Source organism: Pantherophis guttatus, chromosome 7 (genome assembly GCF_059756535.1).
Source record: "Pantherophis guttatus breed Tessera chromosome 7, ASM5975653v1, whole genome shotgun sequence".
Lineage (NCBI taxonomy): Eukaryota > Metazoa > Chordata > Lepidosauria > Squamata > Colubridae > Pantherophis > Pantherophis guttatus.
Genome location: NC_142069.1, coordinates 84,027,321 through 84,047,129, shown reverse-complemented (window position 1 = coordinate 84,047,129; position 19,809 = coordinate 84,027,321). Strand labels below are relative to the sequence as shown.

Sequence of the window (19,809 nt, the reverse complement as noted above, 5' to 3'; positions counted from 1 at the left end):
AGCTCCCCGTGTTCCTCCTTCTCCTCCTCTTCCTCCTGTTCCTCCCTTTTTAAAAAAAATATATATGTATTTGATTTGTTTTCTCTTTACATACAATATGTGCTTAATGAACAGCGAACTGTCTGGGGCAATTCATTTACATAGTAATTAGATTAGAATTCTTTATTGGCCAAGTGTGATTGGACACATAAGGAATTTGTCTTTGGTACATATGCTCTCAGTATACATAAAAAGAAAAGATACATTCGTCAAGAATCATAAGGTACAACACTTAATGATAGTCATAGGCAGTGGTGGGATTCTGCCATTTCGCACCACTTCGGGAGAACCGGTGGTTAACTTTCTGAACAGTTTGGCAAACTGGTTGTTGGAAGAAATCTTTAGGGTAGAGAACCGGCTGTTAAATTACTTGAATCCCACCACTGGTCATAGGGTACAAATAAGCAATCAAATCATACTAGGAAACAATCAATACAAATTGTAAGGATACAGCAACAGTCATAAGTGGGAGGAGATGGGTGATGGGAACGATGAGAAGATGAGAAGATTAATAGTAGTGCAGACTTAGTAAAGAGTTTGACAGTGTTGAGGGAATTATTTGTTTAGCAGAGTGATGGTGTTCGGGGAAAAAACTGTTCTTGTGTCTAGTTGTTCTGGTGTGCAGTGCTCTATAGCGTCGTTTTGAAGGCAGGAGTTGAAACAGTTTATGTCCAGGATGCGAGGGGTCTGTAAATATTTTTACAGCCCTCTTTTTGTCTCGTGCAGTATACAGGTCCTCAATGGAAGGCAGGTTGGTAGCCATTGTTTTTTCTGCAGTTCTAATACTTATTAACTTCCTAATTTCTACCCCCTTTATCCAGCCATGGATAAAACAAGTTCCAAGTTTGAAAATATTCTGTGTCTTCTTTTTCTTTTAACTTCAGTGTTAATCTGTCCGTTTCCGCACAGTCCAATATTTTTTTTAATAATATCTTCTTCCCTAGGCATTTTCTTGCTTTTCCAATGTTGTGCAAATACAATTCTTTCTGCTGTTCCTTCTTTGACTTCCCTAGGCATTTTCTTGCTTTTCCAATGTTGTGCAAATACAATTCTTTCTGCTGTTCCTTCTTTGACTTCAACTTCAGCTGCACGTTAAAAAAAAATATTCACCAGAATCTAGTAGTCCTTGACTTATAACCATTCATTTAGTGATTGTCCAAAGTTACCGCGGTACTGAAAAAAGCGATTTAGGACAGTTTTTCACACTTATGACCATTGCAGCATCCCTGTGGTCACATATTCAAAAATTCAGACGCTTGGCAAATGACTTGTACTTATGACGGTTGCAGACTTCCCAGGGATCCCATCATCCCGTTTTGCGACCTTCTGACAAGCAAGGTCAATGGGGAAGCTAACTGACCATGTTAGTAATAAGTTAACAATGGCAGTGATTCGTTTAACAGCTGTGGCAAACAAGGTCATAAAATGGGGGCAAACCTCGCTTAACAAATGTCTCACTTAGCAACAGAAATTTTGGGCTCAATTGTGGTCCTAAGTTGAGGACTAACTGTATCCTCAATTGAAAACAGAGGCGTTCGAAAAACGTCTGTGTTTCAAGCTGTCCACAATTCTTAAAATAAGATGGTTTCCTGCTTGAAGGTTTGCAGCAAAATATTTCATGCATTCCAGTCATTTTCCTCAGTTGTCCTTTATTTGGCCTAAAAATGGAGGAGCTGGTGGAGAGAGATATAAAAGTATTATGGTAAGCAAAATAGGTAAGCAAGGGAAGCGGAAATGCAATTTTGAACGTTGAGGGCACAATGTCGTAATATACGGTGTGAATTTCTTTCTTTTTCAATGTTCAGATCGAGATATGATTCTGAGTGAAATCGTTCTGTCATTTAATTATTTTTTACCAAATGGATTTGCAGTTTCCCCTTCTTTTCTTAATATATCTGCCCCCATTTGACAAAAGTATGTAGAGTGTGTGTCTCAGTAGTGGGTTTCAATTTCATTCGCTACCGGTTCGCTCGTGGGTGCTTGTGGGTGACACTCTGCATGCGCAGAGAAGTACGGGCAGGTGGGCGGAGCCTCCTGCCGCTGCCGCTACTAGTTTGCCTGATCCGGAGTGAACTGGTAGCAACTCACCACTGGTGTGTCTGTGTGCTTGGTTCCTTTAGCCTGATTTAAAAAAAAAGAAGAAAAAACAATGGTTTTAACCTTCCTTGGTATCTTTGTTTGGTTCTTTTCATTAGGACTGTTTGCAACGTATCTCAAATGAAGGCCATCTGTAACGTCGAATGTGACGCCGTTGGTCCCAAGTAATTGGGTTGTTGTTGTTAACTAGAACAAGAAGTGAGGCAAATCCTGATGCTTATCAGAACTGTTCTTCACTTAGTGGCTTGTGTTGCCGTTGAGGCTTCATTTCACTCCGTCCTTTGAGTGCAGATGGAGTTTGTCTAATACCTTGTGAGGCAAATTGGATCTCGGATTCGCCTCTGTTTTATCAATCTAACGGTTTCCAGACTCCTGGAATACTTGCCTTCCTCTCAGACAACTCTTGCTGTAAACTGAGGTAATTCTTTTGCCAATAGCTACAATCTTATCATTCTAACTCTTGAATTCCTTCTTCAGCTTCCTGTGTTCCTCCTTCTCCTCCTCTTCCTCCTGCTCCTCCCTTTTCTTTTTAAATATATATGTATTTTATTTGTTTTCTCTTTATATACAATATGTGCTTAATGAACAGCGAACTGTCTGGGGCAATTCATTTACATAGTAATTAGATTAGAATTCGCTTAGAATTCTTTATTGGCCAAGTGTGATTGGACACACAAGGAATTTGTCTTTGGTACTTATGCTCTCAGTGTACATAAAAAGAAAAGATACATTCGTCAAGAATCCTAAGGTACAACACTTAATGATAGTCATAGGCAGTGGTGGGATTCAGCCAGTTCGCACCAGTTCGGGAGAACCGGTTGTTAACTTTCTGAACAGTTTGGCAAACTGTTTGTTGGAAGAAATCATTAGGGCAGAGAACCGGTTGTTAAATTATTTGAGTCCCACCACTCGTCATAGGCTACAAATAAATTGAATTCCTTCTTCAGCTCCCTGTGTTCCTCCTTCTCCTCCTTCTCCTCCTGTTCCTCCCCCTTTTTTTTAAAAAAAATATGTATTTTATTTGTTTTCTCTTTACATACAATATGTGCTTAATGAATAGCGTAATATTTGGGTCAATTCATTTACATAGTAATTAGATTAGAATTAGATTAGAATTCTTTATTGGCCAAGAGTGATAGTACACACAAGGAATTTGTCTTTGGTGCCTATGCTCTCAGTGTACATAAGGAGAATAAAATACATTCATCAAGAATCGTAAGGTGCAACACTTAATGATAGTCGTAGGGTACAAATAGGTAATCAAATCATACTAGGGAACAATATAAATTGTAAGGATACAGCAGCAAGTTACAGTCATGTAGTCATAAGTGGGAGGAGATGGGTGATAGGAATGATGAGAAGATTAATAGTAATGCAGACTTAGTGAATACATTGACAGTTCAGACCGGTCCGAACCGGTCTGAACTGATCTGAAGCAGTCCGAACCAGTCTAAACCGGTCCGAACTCATCCGAACTGATCCGAACCGGTCCGAACTGGTCCGAACCGGTCCGAATCAAATTGTAGACTCATTTGAAAAGACAAGCTTGTGTGGCCCGCAGTAGATCAGTCTTTTGCATTTCATTAAGGCCTAGTTTGAACTCAGTCTGAAGTCTCAAATGTTCTGAAAACAGGGAACTCTTGCTCATCTGCAGTTCTAACATCTGCCTGGTTTCACAAGTTCATGGGAAACATCTGAAAAGCAGCTGCAAGCTTTTTTAAAATCTAAAAAAACAGTCCTTCACTGAATCATGAGGCTTCAGTTGCTCTTCCTGTATTTTCTACCGTCAACACAAGGTCAGAAACAGAGATAAAATATCCTCCCTTTCTCGGTGGATACAAAATTAGCCGCATGAATTAGGAGGAAGGCAGCTTAGGATCAATCATCGAATCACCTAACTTTCCACCGGGAGGGAAATTATTTTTCTTTTAGTGAGGGAAACCTTGAGTTCATGCGCCGAGCTTCTTACGGGGTGGGGGCCCCATTGTCTTTTCTTCTGGATTCAATTTTCTGCTTCTGTGTGACTTATGGGGCCCTTTTGCAACGAGATCGTATTGTCTTGAAAAAATGGGTTGAAGTGGGAAAAAAAAACACAATCAAAGAGATTTAAGAAGAGTATGTGAACATACATTCTGCCTCCCTTTTAGGGGAAATATTCTGCCCTTTTAATATCTCCTCAAATATCTCATTTTCCTAGGAGAGGGGTGGGTGCTAACTGCCTACAGAGGCCCAAAGGGCAGGGGAAGGGCATAGAAAGTGGCCTGCTTGTGATCACACATGCTAGGGCTGGAATCTGGCTTTCCGTGTCCGTGGTAGCCAATGGTTTTCCACGGAGCAGAAGGTTGATCGGCCTCCCATCTTCCGCCTGGTCCAGTCTCCTCAGAAAATGCCTCACCTTGCTTCAATCAAAAGGAGCAACCCCCTCCCCCACTCCCAGAAGCTTCCGTATGTCTCCATGAATCTCCTCCTTCTCCATGTGTTTTAAGGCTCTTAATTGCCCAGAGAAAAGGCCCTTCGTGAACACTTGGAAACAATGTTTGAAGTGCCAGGATTTTTAAGACCAGAAAGTGGTGAATCTCTTTTTCCAATTAAACACTGTGTAAAGATTGCACGTACGCGCAGCCTGGGTCTGCCTGAGGGGAGAGAAGGGGTGCCAGAGTGAGGTGCTGAATGCTACAGAAGGAGGTGTGAGATTCAGAGAAGGATGGGCCTTTCGTCCTGGGCTAGCAAGGTCTCAAAAGGAGCCTCTCAATCCAAGTATTGGATATGGTATTTTGTTTACGGATTAGGATAACATGTAATACAGTATCGGTATATAGCAGATTTCAAACCTTGGGATAGTCATTCTGAAAACAGCTCGGAAAGATATCAGTATTACAATTCTCATAATTTTGTAAGCTTTGACGACAATAGCCAATTTCTTTCTTTCTTTCTTTCTTTCTTTCTTTCTTTCTTTCTTTCTTTCTTTCTTTTTCTTTCTTTCTTTCTTTCTTTCTTTCTTTCTTTCTTTCTTTCTTTCTTTCTTTCTTTCTTTTTCCTTCTTTCTTTCTTTCTTTCTTTCTCTTTCTTTCTTTCACTTTCTTTCTTTTCCTTCCTTCGTTCCTTTTCTTTCCCTCCCTTTCCTTCTCTCTCTCTTTCTTTCACTTTCTCTCTCTCTCTTTCTCCTTTCTTTCCCTCCCTCCCTTTCCTTCTTTCTTTCTTTCTTTCTTTCTTTCTTTCTTTCTTTCTTTCTTTCTTTCTTTCTTTCTTTCTTTCTTTCTTTTCTCCTTCCTTCCTTCTCTTTCCCTCCCTTTCCTTCTCTCTATTTTTCTTTCTTTCTTTCTTTCTCCTTCCTTCCTTCTCTTGCCCTCCCTTTTTTCATTCTCTGTTTCCCTTTGTTTGTTTTCCTTCCTTCCTTCCTTCCTTCCTTCCTTCCTTCCTTCCTTCCTTCCTTCCTTCCTTCCTTCCTTCTCTTTCCCTCCCTTCTCTCTCCCTATCTTTCTTTCTCTCCCACTCTTTCTCCTTCCTTCCCTCCTTCCTTCTCTTTCCCTCCCTTTCCTTCTCTCTTTCTCTCTCTCCTTCCTTGCTTCTCTTTCCTTCCTTTTTTCCTTCTCTCTCTTCCTTCCTTCCTTCCTTCCTTCCTTCCTTCCTTCCTTCTCTTTCCCTCCCTTCTCTCTCTCTATCTTTTTTCTCTCCCACTCTTTCTCCTTCCTTCCCTCCTTCCTCCTCTTTCCCTCCGTTTCCTTCTCTCTCTTTCTTTCTCTTTCTCTCTCTCCTTCCTTCCTTCTCTTTCCTTCCTTTTTTTCCTTCTCTCTCTTTCTTCCTTCCTTCCTTCCTTTCTCTCTCTCTCTCTTTCTCCTTCTTTCCTTCTTTCCTTCCTTCCTTCCTTCCTTCCTTCCTTCCTTCCTCCCTCCCTCCCTCCCTGAATCCTTTTATACCGGTTTAGTCATTAACTGGCATAATTTAACATCTGTACATAGCCATCATATTTATTACTGTAAAACTTCAGTATTTACAACCCAATGTCTTTTCCACCTTTAAGAATGAACTAATTCTTTAAAAGGAATCATCTTGTTTGGGAAAAAAAGGAAAAAGAAAGATCAAGCAAATCTACTGTTATTAACAGAGGATTCCTTTCTGTAAAACATTGGAAAAATATTTTTGCAAGCATATGTGAGATAGTTTTCAGTAAGAAGAATTTCCAGTGTGTACCAGTTTATTTGAAACAAAGTACTATGGTGCTTGATTTATAACAGGACAAATAGAAGGGGGAAAAATACATTTTCCAGACTCTGAGATTACTTGACTTTATTAGAGACATTTTAAGGAATACTTACAGAAAGGTAGTATTAGTGATCGCCGCAGAAATTGCAATGTATTAAAAAGGTTTTACACTTATTCTTCTCTGGAATTTATATTTAATGGAGAGCTTTAGGTGATTTTATTGTTACAATGTCATCGCAGGCCATATTATCTGACTCTTCCTCAATCATGATAATAATGGAATAGACTAGATAGAAAGGAGAAGATATAAGAGAAATTGATTGAACAATATCAAATAAAATTATAATATTTTTCATAATAGGAGAATTGGAAAAGAGACTAAGAAATTGCTGTAAAGTGGTAAAAACATAAGAACTCGAATAAAATAAAAATTAGATAATTTCATTGGGGTTTTTGGGGGGAGATTCCTAATATCCACTTTTGGTCAGTGTGTGTCTTGATAGACATTGGAAATGGAGGTGTAGGCCATCAACATGTTGAAATGGACACCTTGAGTAAAGGAGGAGGAGGAAGAAGAAGAGGAAGGGGAAGGAGGAGGAGGAGGAGGAGGAGAAAAGAAGAAGAAAAGGAGGCGGCGAAGGAGAAGAAGGGAAGAAGAAGAAGAAGAAGAAGAAGAAGAAGAAGAAGAAGAAGAAGAAGAAGAAATTCTTCAATATTATTCAGTTCTTACTCATCTTACTTATTCATCTCTTCTGCTTCTTTAACTAGAGGTTTAAAGATAAAGATTCCCCTCGCACATATGTGCTAGTCGTTCCTGACTCTAGGGGGCTCATCTCTGTTTCAAAGCGGAACAGCCAGCGCTGTCCGAAGACGTCTCTGTGGTCATGTGGCTGGCATGACTAAATGCCAAAGGCGCATGGAACGCTGTTACCTTCCCACCAAAGTTTGTCCCTATTTTTTCTACTTGCATTTTTTTACGTGCTTTCAAACTGCTAGGTTGGCAGAAGCTGGGACAAGTAACGGGAGCTCACCCTGTTATGTGGCACTAGGGATTCGAACGGCTGAACTGCCGACCTTTCAACCGGCAAGCTCAGCGTCTTATCCACTGAGCCACCGCATCCCTTAATTAGAGGTATAATCTCATCTAATTAATATACAGACCAGCCTCCCTGCACATTAACATCTTGGCACAAACATAATTATAGGAAGCACATTGAGGAATGTACATCTCTAATCTACACGTAAACGTGGAATTCAGTTCCTTTTCTTCCAAAAACTCTCTCCATGCTTAACATACTTCGGAGCTGACAAGCCCATGCCTGTTCCTTGGATTTGTGGCCTGAATGGAGGTTTCCACCCTCAATGACTTCACTGTTTAACATCCAACATCGCACAGTAGGAGGGGAGTGCCTTTTGGATCTTCCTTGGATCATCTCAGCCAACTTCAGCACCCTGCTGTGTGGCCAAGTTGTCTTGTTTTGCCTTATTTCCCCCGGGGAAAACTTTGGATGATGGAGATGTTGTGCTCATGACAAAACAAGCAGTCAACAAAAGTTCTTTGGAATATCCCTTTTATTTTGTTTTGGATACCAAGGCATGGACTGCCACTCTCGTCAGCAACAACTGGATAAACTGACTCAGAGAAATATACACTATAATTGATGTCTCGAATTTTACACTTGTTTTCTCCACTTTTTTTCTTCTTCTTTCCTTACGCTGTTTACCGGTCCCTTTCCTTTTGCTGTCTGCTTCGGAAATTCCTTTCCCTTGGTCCTCATATGTTCCAAATTAATGGGCTCCCCTGCCCCTCCCTCCCTCTTTCTGTGCCCAATGTTTTTCTCATCTTGAGAGAGTTCATTGTTTTGCTGTAAAAATGTTTGGCCGCAAACTTCAAACCACTTTCTTGGGATGGCACTGAAATTTCAAGGAAGCCAATCCGAGAGGCGCGTTTTACGAGGAAGAAAAGCTTGGAAAGGTGTTTTTGGCAGCGCAAATCCTTCTCGTTGGCAAGGTCTTGGGTGGTTAAGGATCACAACTGAGCCCCCAAAATTCCTGTTGCTAAATGAGACAGTTGTTAAGTGTGTTTTAACAACAGCCACAGTTGTTAAGTGAACCACTGCAGATGCTAAACTCGTGAGACCATTGTTAAAAAAAAACAATCTGGCTTCCACATTGACTTCGCTTGCGAGACGGTGGCAAAAGGGGATCCCATAAACCCTGGGACACCGCAACTGTCATAAATACATGCCAGTTGCCAAACGTTCGGGTTCTGATCATGTGACCATGGGGATGCTGCAGCAGTCGTAAGCGTGAAAAACAGTCCTGTCACTTTTTTCCTGCTGGCTGGCTGGCTGGCTGGCTGGCTGGCTGGCTGGCTGCCTGCCTGCCTACCTACCTACCTACCTACCTACCTACCTACCTATCTATCTATCTATCTAACTAACTAACTAACTAACTATCTAACTATCTAACTATCATCTATCTATCCAGGGGTGGGGCTGCTGGGGGTTCGCAGGGGTTCGAGAGAAACTCTAGCTAGGATTCTGTGCAGTTTGGAGAACCCCTAAATCCCACTCCTGGCTGGCCCCGCCCCGCCCACCTCACCCCTCTCAGGAGTCCCCATGTGGCCTGTTTTGGATGCAGGTAAGTGCAGGGCATGCACAGAGGCTCAAGGAGGGCAAAAAATGGCCTACCGGAAGTTCGGGAAGGCTGGAAATGGGCCCATTTCTGGCCTCCAGAGGGCCTCCGGAGCCTGGGGAGGCCGTTTTTGCCCTTCTGGAGGCTTGAGGAAAACCTCCAGAGCCCGGGGAGGGCAAAAATGCCCCCTCCCACCGTGGTGCAGGAGGCCAACTAGGCCATGCCCACCATGGCCATGCCCACCCAGCAACTGGGCAGAGAACCCCTTGCTAAAATTTTTGAAGACCACCCCTGTATCTATCTGTCCGTCCGTCTGTCTGTTTGTCTATCTGTCTATCTGTCTTATCTATATCATCTACCTATATCATCTATCTATATCATCTATATCTGTCTATCTGTCTATCTTATCTATATCATCTATCTATATCATCTATCCATCCATCCATCCATCCATCCATCCATCATATCTATCTATCTATCTATCTATCTATCTATCTATCTATCTATCCATCTGTCTATCTGTCTATCTTATCTATATCATCTATCTATATCATCCATCCATCCATCCATCCATCCATCCATCCATCCATCCATCCTGTCTGTCTGTCTATCTATCTATCTATCTATCTATCTATCTATCTATCTATCTATCTATCACCTACCTACCTACCTACCTACCTACCTACCTACCTATCATAGCATTTTTTTAAACCTGAAATTAATAACTAGAGGAAGGAGAAAAGTAGAAAAAAGAAACATAGTGGATGGAATAATAAAATATCAGTAAATAAACAGGAAGCTTACAATCGACATGAAACCTGAAGTGCGTCATTTCATTAACTCATAGATTAGCAGCTGATTGTGTAGAACTAAGTTTTATTTATTTATTTATTGGATTTGTGTGCTGCCCATCTTGTCTAGAGGCAACTCTGGGTTCAAAGCCTCCCACCTCCCCCCCCCACCATTTTAACACCATTGTCATCTATCGTTATCATTATTTCAAGTATAAATGACAGTATTCATATAAAATGGAAAACAGAGAAAGGAAAAACAGAAAGAAGAGGAAAAGTATCAATACAAACAGTAATTATTTCATTTTAAGTTCCGTCCTATTGTACCCTGGCTCATAATTACATCAGTGCAGGGGTGAAATGCTCCCGGTTCGGACCGGATCGCGTGATCCGGTAACGATGGAGGCAGGTGGTTCAGAGAACTGGTAGCAAAAATCCCTGCCCTGCCCACATGCCCAGCTGAGCCGCGCAATCATCAGAGGCAATCAGCGCCTGGTTACTGTTACATTTAATGGCAATCAAGCTGATTGGATTTTGTTTGTGGCTATGTAAGCATTCTGGGCTGATGCCCCTCTTCATTCCTCCAGCTATATATTTCTCCTACAGATTTATATTCTTGCTTAAATTTTGGTCTTTCTCCTGCAGATATATATTCTTGCTTAAATTTTGGTCAAGCTTCTCTGCTGAATAGTGTTCATTTTGCCACTGCTGCATGCAATCTTTCATTTTCCCAGTCTAATTTTGTTAGCAAAGAGTTTCTCTTCTAATATTGTGCCAGATTGAGCCTTGTTAGCTGTCAGCCTATGTCATAAAAGATTACGATATTTTTTATTTATGTGTTCTCGGACATTTCTTAATTTTAAAAAACAAGGTTTCAATTCAAACTTTGCTTTTAAAATGTTTTGAATAGCCTGGCTAAGTGGCTCAGTGAGCCTTGCTAAGTGTCTCAGTGAGCCTGGCTAGGTGGCTCAGTGGCTGAGGCGCTGAGCTTGTCGATCAGAAAGGTCGGCAATTTGGCAGTTCGAATCCCTAGTATGGGTCTCCTGTGTGAGCAGGGGGTTGGACTAGACGACCTCCAAGATCCCTTTCAACTCTGTTACTGTTAAAACACTGCATTTCTTTCCTGTACTTTTGAGTTAATTTTACACAGCTACCATATAGGATAAAATGCTCCTTCTGCATCACAACATTACATCTATGTATTATACAATGTATTATTATTTTTTTTAAAAAAAACCATTGATGGGATCATACAGTGCCTATAAAACACTTTGAGTTATTGTGTGGGAGAAGATTTTATTGACTTTTTTTCCCCCCATCACGCTTCCTGTTGTGGCACTGTAATTGTTTCGTCAAAATTTTGCAACCACTTTATCATAACCTTATAACTTGTTCTGTCTCTGGGTCATAATTTCATTGTAATGTGTATTTATGAGTGCGTGTGTATATGTGCCTCTATCTTAGTAGGTGGTCTTGGTTCTGGGTAAGTGTTTTGCATTTGCCTTATTCTTAAGATCATTGTTTTGCTCTTCCAGCAATTGGTAAATTCATTAACCATGCTAGATTTCGGAGTTGAGTGGATCATTCTGGCTGTCTTCTTTAGATTGTTTCTGGAGTCTGGATGAATCCTAGCGAGATTACATTTCAATGGGTTTTCGAGCCAAACTGTAAACTGTTCAGCATCCCTACCTTTCCGCTTGAAATAAACTTCTAGGACAGTGATGGCTAACCTTTTCTGGACCGAGTCCCCAAAGTGCGCCTGAACCCCCCAAATGCAATGTACGAGTGCCCCCCACGCATGTGGCCCCCCGTGCATGTGCGTGTGCCCCCCCCCGCATGCACCCCACCCCCTGCGAATGCACGCGCTAAGGGTGAAATGCTCCCGGTTCGGACCGGATCGCCCGATTTGGTAATGATGGAGGCAGGTGGTTCAGAGAACTGGTAGCAAAAATCCCTGCCCTGCCCCCATGCCCAGCTGAGCCGCGCAATCATCAGAGGCTTTTTTAAAAATTATTTTTAAAAACATTTTTTTTACAACCTCTTCGGCAGAAGAGATTGTAGAAAAAAAATGCTTTTCAAAGCCTCTGACGATCCCAGCTGAGTTGCCTGATCGGCAGAGGCTTTTAAAAGCATTTTTTTTTTACAACCTCTTTGGCCGAAGAAGAAATGTTTTTAAAAGGAAAAAGAAAAAGCCTCTGCCAATCAGGCAGCACAGCTGGGATCGTCAGAGGCTTTTAAAAGGAAAAAAAAAGCCTCTACCGATCAGGCAGCTCAGCTGGGATCGTCAGAGGCTTTTAAAAGCATTTTTTTTACCACCTCTTCGTAGAAAAAATGCTTTTAAAAGTGAAAAAAAAAAAGTTGGCCACACCCACCCAGTCACATTACCCCACTACCACCAAGCCGCGCCCACAGAACCGGTAGTAACAAATTTTACATTTCATCACTGGCACACGCCCCCCCACACGCCCCTGTGCATGCACACGTGCCCCCCCCGCACATACTCTGCCCCTGTGAATGCATAGCAGAGACCTGACAATCAGGTGGCTGGTGGGAGGTGCATACACATGCACGGCGGAGCTGAACTGGGGCAACGGCTCGCGGGCCCACAGAGAGGGTGATGTGTGCCACCTGTGGCACGCGTGCCATAGGTTTGCCATCACGGTTCTAGGATGTTGGGGAAACCAGGATTCCTTTTGAAGGAATCACATTAATTCTTCCTCAACCGCTTTCTTTGATTTTTCTTTCTTTTTTTTTTTTAAAATAGCCACACAGGAATGGAGACGCCCGGCCTACGCATTTCTCCTGTGTTCCCTTCAGTCTGGGTTTTTTTTTTTTTTTAAAAAAAGTAAAATTCCCTTGTTGTTTTTCCACTTTCTGTCCTCATTTATCCGCTCTTTAATTTCATCTGGTGCAGCTGGTGTTCCTTTCTGTCTCCTCGGTTGGGAAGACGCCATTTCCCCCCCCCCCAAGGGAATAATCTTACCTCCACCATCCTCACTAAATTTACTGGTATCTGGGCTTAATTTTTCCCTTCGCATGAAGCCCCTTGACTTCTGACTGCCCTTAAATTAGAAGAGCCTTGGTGGCGCAGCGGACTAAAGTGCTGTTAAGTAGCTGCCAGCTGCCTGCAATTACTGCGAGTTCAAATCTCACCAGGCTCAAGGTTGACTCAGCCTTCCATCCTTCCGAGGTAGGGAAAATGAGGACCCGGATTGTGGGGGCAATAAGCTGACTTTGTATATAAAAAAAGAACACCGCTTAGGGGGGGCCCAAAAGCCCTACTAAGCAGGTATATACAAAAGTATGAAGGCTATCGCTTAACACATTGTAAGCCGCCCTGAGTCTCCGGAGAAGGGCGGCAAATAAATCGAACGAATAAATAAATAAATTCATTTTCACCTCATCTCAAGGGATTGAATCCACTGGGTCTCCTTGAATATTGAGTGGGTTACCTGGATTTGCTTTTTTATTTATTTTTATTTATTTATTCAGTTTGTCAAACGTGTACGAGATAACAGGAATAAGTATTACCATGGATATTAATACAGGAAATGGGTACGAATAAATGGGGACAGTAGGATAGGGACGGAAGGCACGCTGGTGCGCTTATGCACGCCCCCTTTACGGACTTCTTAGGAATGGGGTGAGGTCGACAGTAGACAGTCTAAGGTTAAAGTTTTGGGGGCTTGGGGATGAAACCACAGAGTCAGGTCGAGCATTCCAGGCGTTGACCACTCTGTTGCTGAAGTCGTATTTTCTGCAATTGAGTTTGGAGCGGTTTACCTCAAGTTTGTACCTATTGTGTGCTCGTGTATTATTGCGGTTGAAGCTGGAGTAGTCGTTGACAGGTAGGACATTGTAGCATTGTGACCCCGGAATGCTGCAACCATCATAACTGTGAGTCAGTGTTCTGTCCCCGTCCCACACACGCATCCCCACAGATGGCCCGGAGTTAATAAGCCACACGACAGAATCTTTGAAGATAAAGCTGGCAGCAACCCAATGGCTAGCTGCCAATTCAGACTTTACTCACACAAAACAAAGATTAGACTGCAAGCATTCCGATAAAGCAGGCAAAGTTTCCGCAATACAAGGATTAGTCCAAATGCAGTCCGACAAGGCAGGCAGAAGTCCAGTAACGCAGAGATCATGGATCATTTCTAGTTTTTGCTCGTCACAAACTGAACCGGCCACCATACCCACATTTATACCCTGTGGGGTGTGGTCCAGTGACTCAGCTAATCTCTGGCACGCCTTCCCCTCTGCTGCGCACGCTTCTCCCTGCGCCTCTGCTGAGGGTCCAGCCAGCACTTATCTCCTTCGTCGCTGTCCACCTGTGGCTGCGGGGACGTGCTTGGCTCTTCGGTGTCCTCCGGAGGCATTGCCAGAGAGGAGGGTCCTGGAGAGGGAGGCCTTGCCAACTCCTCTCCCTCACTCTCAGAGTCTGCATCTGTTGATAGCCCAGGCTCAGGCAATGGAGCCACAACAGTCAGTTGCCAAGCGTCTGAATTTCAATCACGTGACCATGGGGATGCTGCAACGGTCGTAAGTGTGAAAACGGTCATATGTCACTTTTTTCCGTGCCGTTGGGACTTTGAACGGTCACTAAATGAACTGTTGTAAGTGGAGGACTCCCTGTATTCTGTCTGTAGGGTCCTTGCTGCTCTCTGAGCTTGGTTGTTTTTTTTTTACATTTCATTACCCAACTAGTAACATCATTAGTAATAGTAGGGAGTGAGGTTTGCGTTCACTTTATAGACCAGTGGTTTGCCCTGTCAGTGTTGGTGGGAATATTTTTGGCGGCTCCTTATTTAGACTGTTGTTTGCTGTTTAATTGTCAACTATGTTGGCTAGTTCCTTCACTGGGTATTATTTGCATTTTGATTGTCAGTCTAATGTTAATCTTAAATGTTAAGCTTTGCTTATCTGAGTGTTGATTTCTGGCGCTGAGGTGTTGTGGTCTTTGCGCAGGTAATAAGTTACATATTTAGTATGATTACGTCTTCTACAGAGGCCCGTCTCCATCAACTTTCTGTCACTCCACTGGATTACAAGATTTTTGGAGCCTGGATTGAACCTCCACCCTGGCTCTGTCTGGATCTCTTATTTGCCCAGGTTTCAGTTGTCGCTTGTTGGAACACACATTGCCTTGTAGGTTTTCTGGCTTTCAACACAACTTGTATCTGGAGATAATCATGTTTTCTTGAGGTTTCGGCTGGGTTGACTTCCTATTACCCAGAACTCCTCTCTCTGTGTAGTTTTTGAGGCATAAACTTTTATCTACATGTCCTCCTTCTAATTTTTCTGACCTTGGTTTGCCTGATAACACTTGTTTCCTTGTTCTACTTTCACCACTAAATAGCCCTTTTTTTCCATGTTGGGTATTCAGAAACCGTGTCTCATCATCCTGCGAGAATTGATCTTCCTGTTCTAGATGTTCCTCCGTTCTCTCAGGTAATGCAGATAGTCCTTGGCTTATGGCCAAAATTGAGTCCACAATTTCCATTTCTAAGCAATAGCAATAGCACTTATATATCGCTTTACAGTGCTTTACAGCCCTCTCTAAGCGGTTTACAGAGTCAGCCTCTTGCCCCCAGCAATATGGGTCCTCATTTTACCGACCTCGGAAGGATGGAAGGCTGAGTCAACCTTGCACCTGGTGAGATTCGATCTACTGGCAGCCGGTGATCAGCAGACGTAGCCTGCAGTACGGCACTCTAACCACTGCACCACCGCGGCTCTGCAGTAATTACCATAATTGTCCACCGATTAATTATTCTCACTTTTAGGAAATTTCTTCTGAGTTCTAAGTTGGTTCTCTTCTTGCTTAGTTTCCATCTGTTGTTTCTTGTGTTGCCAATATGGGTCCTCATTTTACTAACCTCGGAAGGATGGAAGGCTGAGTCAACCTTGAACCAGTCAGTATCGAACTCCAGGTTGTGGGCAGAATCAGCCTGCAATACTCACTGTGTCACCAGGAAGAAGAATGAGAAAGGGAATTATAGAGGAAGGAAGGAAGGAAGGAAGGAAGGAAGGAAGGAAGGAAGGAAGGAAGGAAGGAGTAGCAATAGCACTTAGCTTTATATACCACTTTACAGGGCTTCACAGCCCTCTCTAAGTGGTTTACAGTCAGCATCAATCTGCGTCCTAATTTTACCAACCTCAGAAGGAGGGAAGGCTCGTGTCAACCGTGAATTGGTGAGACTCGAACTGCCAAACTGCAGGCAGCCGGCAGTCAGTAGAAGTAGCCTGCAGTACTGCATTCTAACCACTCGTCACCACAACTCAGTACTAGTACTGATTCTATTCTTTTGTTATGAAGGAGGCATTTTATTGCTACACAAACATCAGAGTAACTATGGCAGATCTAAATCACAGGTGAGAAGGTTGAAGACTACAAATCGAACTTCTCCAGGCCCACTTTGATTTGGAGTCTGATTTGGAGCAAAGGGTTGGAAAAAACCTGAATGATTTAGTTACCAAAAATCTCAAAAGAGCAGTTTCTGTCCTTCTTCAGGACTTTCAGCTGTAGAGTCCCAAGCTTTGTTTCTGAACCAGGAAAGGCCTTGGCATGAATGGGGCATAATTTGAATTTCCTGACTGTGCCAGAGTTCACTTAGGATAGCAGGACCCAATTCCTTCAGAATTACCTAATAACGGAGTTGGAAGGAACCTTGAAGGCCTTCTAGTTCCAACTCCCTGTTGAAGCAGGAGATCCTATCTGATTCCAGACAAATGGCTGTCCAATCTCTTCTTGAAAACCTCCAGTGTTGGAGCATTCACAACATCTGAAGGCAAGTTGTTCCACCGATTAACTGTTCTCACTGTCACGAAATGTCTTCTTAGTTGTAGCTTGAATTTCTCTTTGAGAAGCTTCCACCTGTTACTTCTTGTCTTGCCTGCTGGTGCTTCGAAGAGTAAGTTCACCCCCTCCTTTCTATAATAGCTCCTGTTGTGGCCCGCCAGTGGCCAGCAGAGCTGGTGGCAGACTCAGACACTGAGGAGGTTGGGGAGGAACATGGATCAGTCCTGGAGTCTGGGGAAGGCTCTGATGAGGGCTCTATGTCAGAGGCAGAGATGGGGCCAGTGCCGTCCGACAGTTATCAGCTGCCTTCGGAGTCAGATATCAGTGGAGCAGAAGAATAGCTGGAGCCTGTTCCCAATGTGCGCATGCGCAGAGCCGCCAGGAGAAGGGAACAGATAAGGAACAAGGGCCGACTCAGGAGTAAAGGCACAGGTGGACGGTGAATGGCCCCTCCCAGAGGGAATAAAGAGGAGCGAAAGGGGAGGGGAGTTTGCAGGAGACAATTAGTTCAATTCACGAAGGTGAAGATTTGTTCCTGACTTCTTGCCAAGTAATTGCTGGCATTTGGAAGATATCGGCCTGGCAACTCTCCAAGCCTGATAAAGGTCTGTAGTTGTGAAATCTCATGAAAGACTGTTTGCCGGGACTTTGCTGGAGAGGAATTCCCTTTAATCTAAATAAAAGAGGTTTTATCGGGACGAGGAGTCTGCTTCGTGATCTTGGGAGGCCTTAATCAGAACAGCCCCTTAGATATTGGAAGTCTGTTATCATATCATCCCTAGTCCTTCTCTTCATTAGATTAGATTAGATTAAACTGTCCAATCTCTTTTTGAAAAACTCCGAAGTTGGAGCATCCACAATGTCTGAAGGCAAACTGTTCCACTGATAAACTGTTCTCACTATCAGGAAATTTCTCCTGAGTTCTAGATTGAATCTCTCCTTCGTAAATTTCTATCCGTTACTTCTTGTCCTGTCCTCGGGTGCTTTGGAGCAGTGGTCACCAGCTGGTGATCTGTGGACCATCGTGAAAAATTTTTTGGTGGTCCGTAGAAAAATTATTGGCATTTTTTATATTGCACTAAATCAGGGGTCCTCAAACTTTGGATCGGATACGTGCAATGAATGTTTGTGTTGCTGCAGAGAGTCTCCCCCTTTGGGGTCCTTTTGTGTGGATCGGAGGGGGGGGGAAGAAATTCCAACTTGGAGTCTGCTTGAGCCTCCTGGTGTGGGGCTTTGGGCAAAGGCTGGAGGGAAGTGCCGCTGGTGGCGAAGAGCCGGAGGGCCTCGTTCCAGTGGGACTGCATCATGGCCTGGAACTGGCTGACCATCTCAGCCCGCTGAGCCTCCAGGTGCTGGTACCTGGCCTTGCACTCCTGCAGGTCTTCCCTCTGCTTGGAAAGCCTATGCTCGTAGTCCTCAGTGAGGTGCTTCTGCTGAGCCTCCTTCTCGGTCAGATCCAATCTGAACTGAGCTGTTTTGCCAACTCTTTCTCATGGTGGCTGCTTAGCTCCAACAACTACTTCCTGTTGGGGCCCTAAGGAACCCGGGCGGGGAGGCGAGGAATGGCTGGGAGGGGAGAGGCGAGTAGAGGCTGGCGAGGCACCCCTCGATGTGAGTGACATTGAGTTAGCCATGCCAACCCAGCTGGTCATTAGGCAGATCATATTAGTGGTCTATGGGGTTTAAAATTATGAATTTAGTGGTCCCTGAGGTCCGAAAGGTTGGGGACCCTCGCTTTGGAGAATAGGTTGGCCTCCTTGCCTGTAGCCGCCCCTCAAATATTGGAAGACTGCTATCATGTCGCGCTTAGTCCTTCTCTTCATTAACGTATCAAACGTATCTCCTCTGCCAAGTTTTGCAGCCTCAATCGTGTGTGTGTGAGAGAGAATCTTGCTTGGCTGCAGGGGAAATAGCTCTGCTCTAATAGCCTGTCTGCATTTTTCATGTCAGAACCCAAAGTATGTGCGTTCTTTGCCAGAAAGCGAGGACTTGCATTTTCCTCAGTGAAAACCATGAGCCTCTTCCTGTTACTCACCCATCCTACAGTCATGAGGTTTGGCATGAGATGCCCTGTTCTGCTCTGCAATGCCCAGGCAGAGGGTTGGCACAGATGGTAGCTTTGGGCCAGGCCAGGAAGACCACCAAAGAAGGAACTAGATCTTAAATCCTACGATTTGGAACGAGCTCCCCCCGGAGATACGTAGGATCCCGGATCTGCGCCCCTTCCGCCGCGCGCTCAAGACTTTTCTATTTTATCAAGCTGGCCTGGCCTAAATCTTTCCCCTTTTTAAATGTGGAAATTTTAAATTCGTCTTATTTATAGGGTCATGGGTAAGACGTTTTAAATTGGGGAGCCATTTTGGATTTAATTCTGTTTTAAACGTATTTTAATGTTTATATTGTATGTTTTTTTAATTTTGGCTGTTCACCGCCCCGAGTCCTTCGGGAGAGGGGGCGGTATAAAAATCTAATAAATAAAATAAATAAATAATAAATAAATTCATGAGAAAGAGCTGACATGCTGTTCAGAAGCAACTTCATGCCCTGAATTACGATACACGTAGCCGTCTATGGCAGGGGTCTCCAACAGGGATGAAATGCTCCCGGTTCGGACCGGATCGCCCGATCCGGTAGCGATGGCGGTGGGTGGTAGGACGGCCCTTTGAAGCCCCGCGGCAAGAGTTTAAAGTTTTTTTCCCTCTAGTCATCAGCTGGGACTCAGGAGGCAGCAATAGATTGGGGGTGGGACCAAATAAAAGGTAAGAATAATGTGGGGGGGTGGGGGGGTGGGGGGATGGGGGGGGAGAACCGGTTCGTGACGTCATATCGTCACCGTTACCGGCTTGGCCGAACCGGACCGAACCGGGAGGAACCCACCACTGAACCGTTGCATTTGTAAAGTTAGTAACGTGGTTTGTTAAATGAATCTGGATTCCTCATTGACTTTGTTGGTCGCCAAAGGGGATCACATGACCCTAGGACACTGCAACCGTCATAAGTACGAGCCTGTTGCCAAGTACCCCAACTCATTCTTTTCAGTAGACTAGACATAACCCAGTTCCTGCAACTGTTTTTCATATGTTTTAACCTCCAGTACCCTAATTATCTTCGTTGCTATTCTCTGCACCCTTTCTCACCATATGAGATTTCAGTTGCCTTAATAGATCCTCTCAGAGGCAAAGTAACCGCGTCTTACTACATGCCAGATATTTTATTGTAGTTTCCGTTCTGTTCCCT

The 19,809-nt window shown here is 43.7% G+C and overlaps 1 protein-coding gene across 9 annotated transcripts in view; it reads left to right on the top strand.

The window, feature by feature from the left end:
* NTF3 (neurotrophin 3) overlaps positions 1–19,809 on the top strand; it is a 96,022-nt gene that overhangs the window by 24,386 nt on the left and 51,827 nt on the right. The window contains exon 1 of one of the 9 annotated variants that reach the window (XM_060684129.2): positions 2,235–2,554. The exons of the other annotated variants lie outside the window; for them this stretch is intronic. The gene's annotated coding sequence lies outside the window, so the exon portion shown is untranslated. Of the gene's footprint in view, positions 1–2,234; positions 2,555–19,809 lie in introns of those variants that run through there. 9 annotated transcript variants of the gene reach the window in all.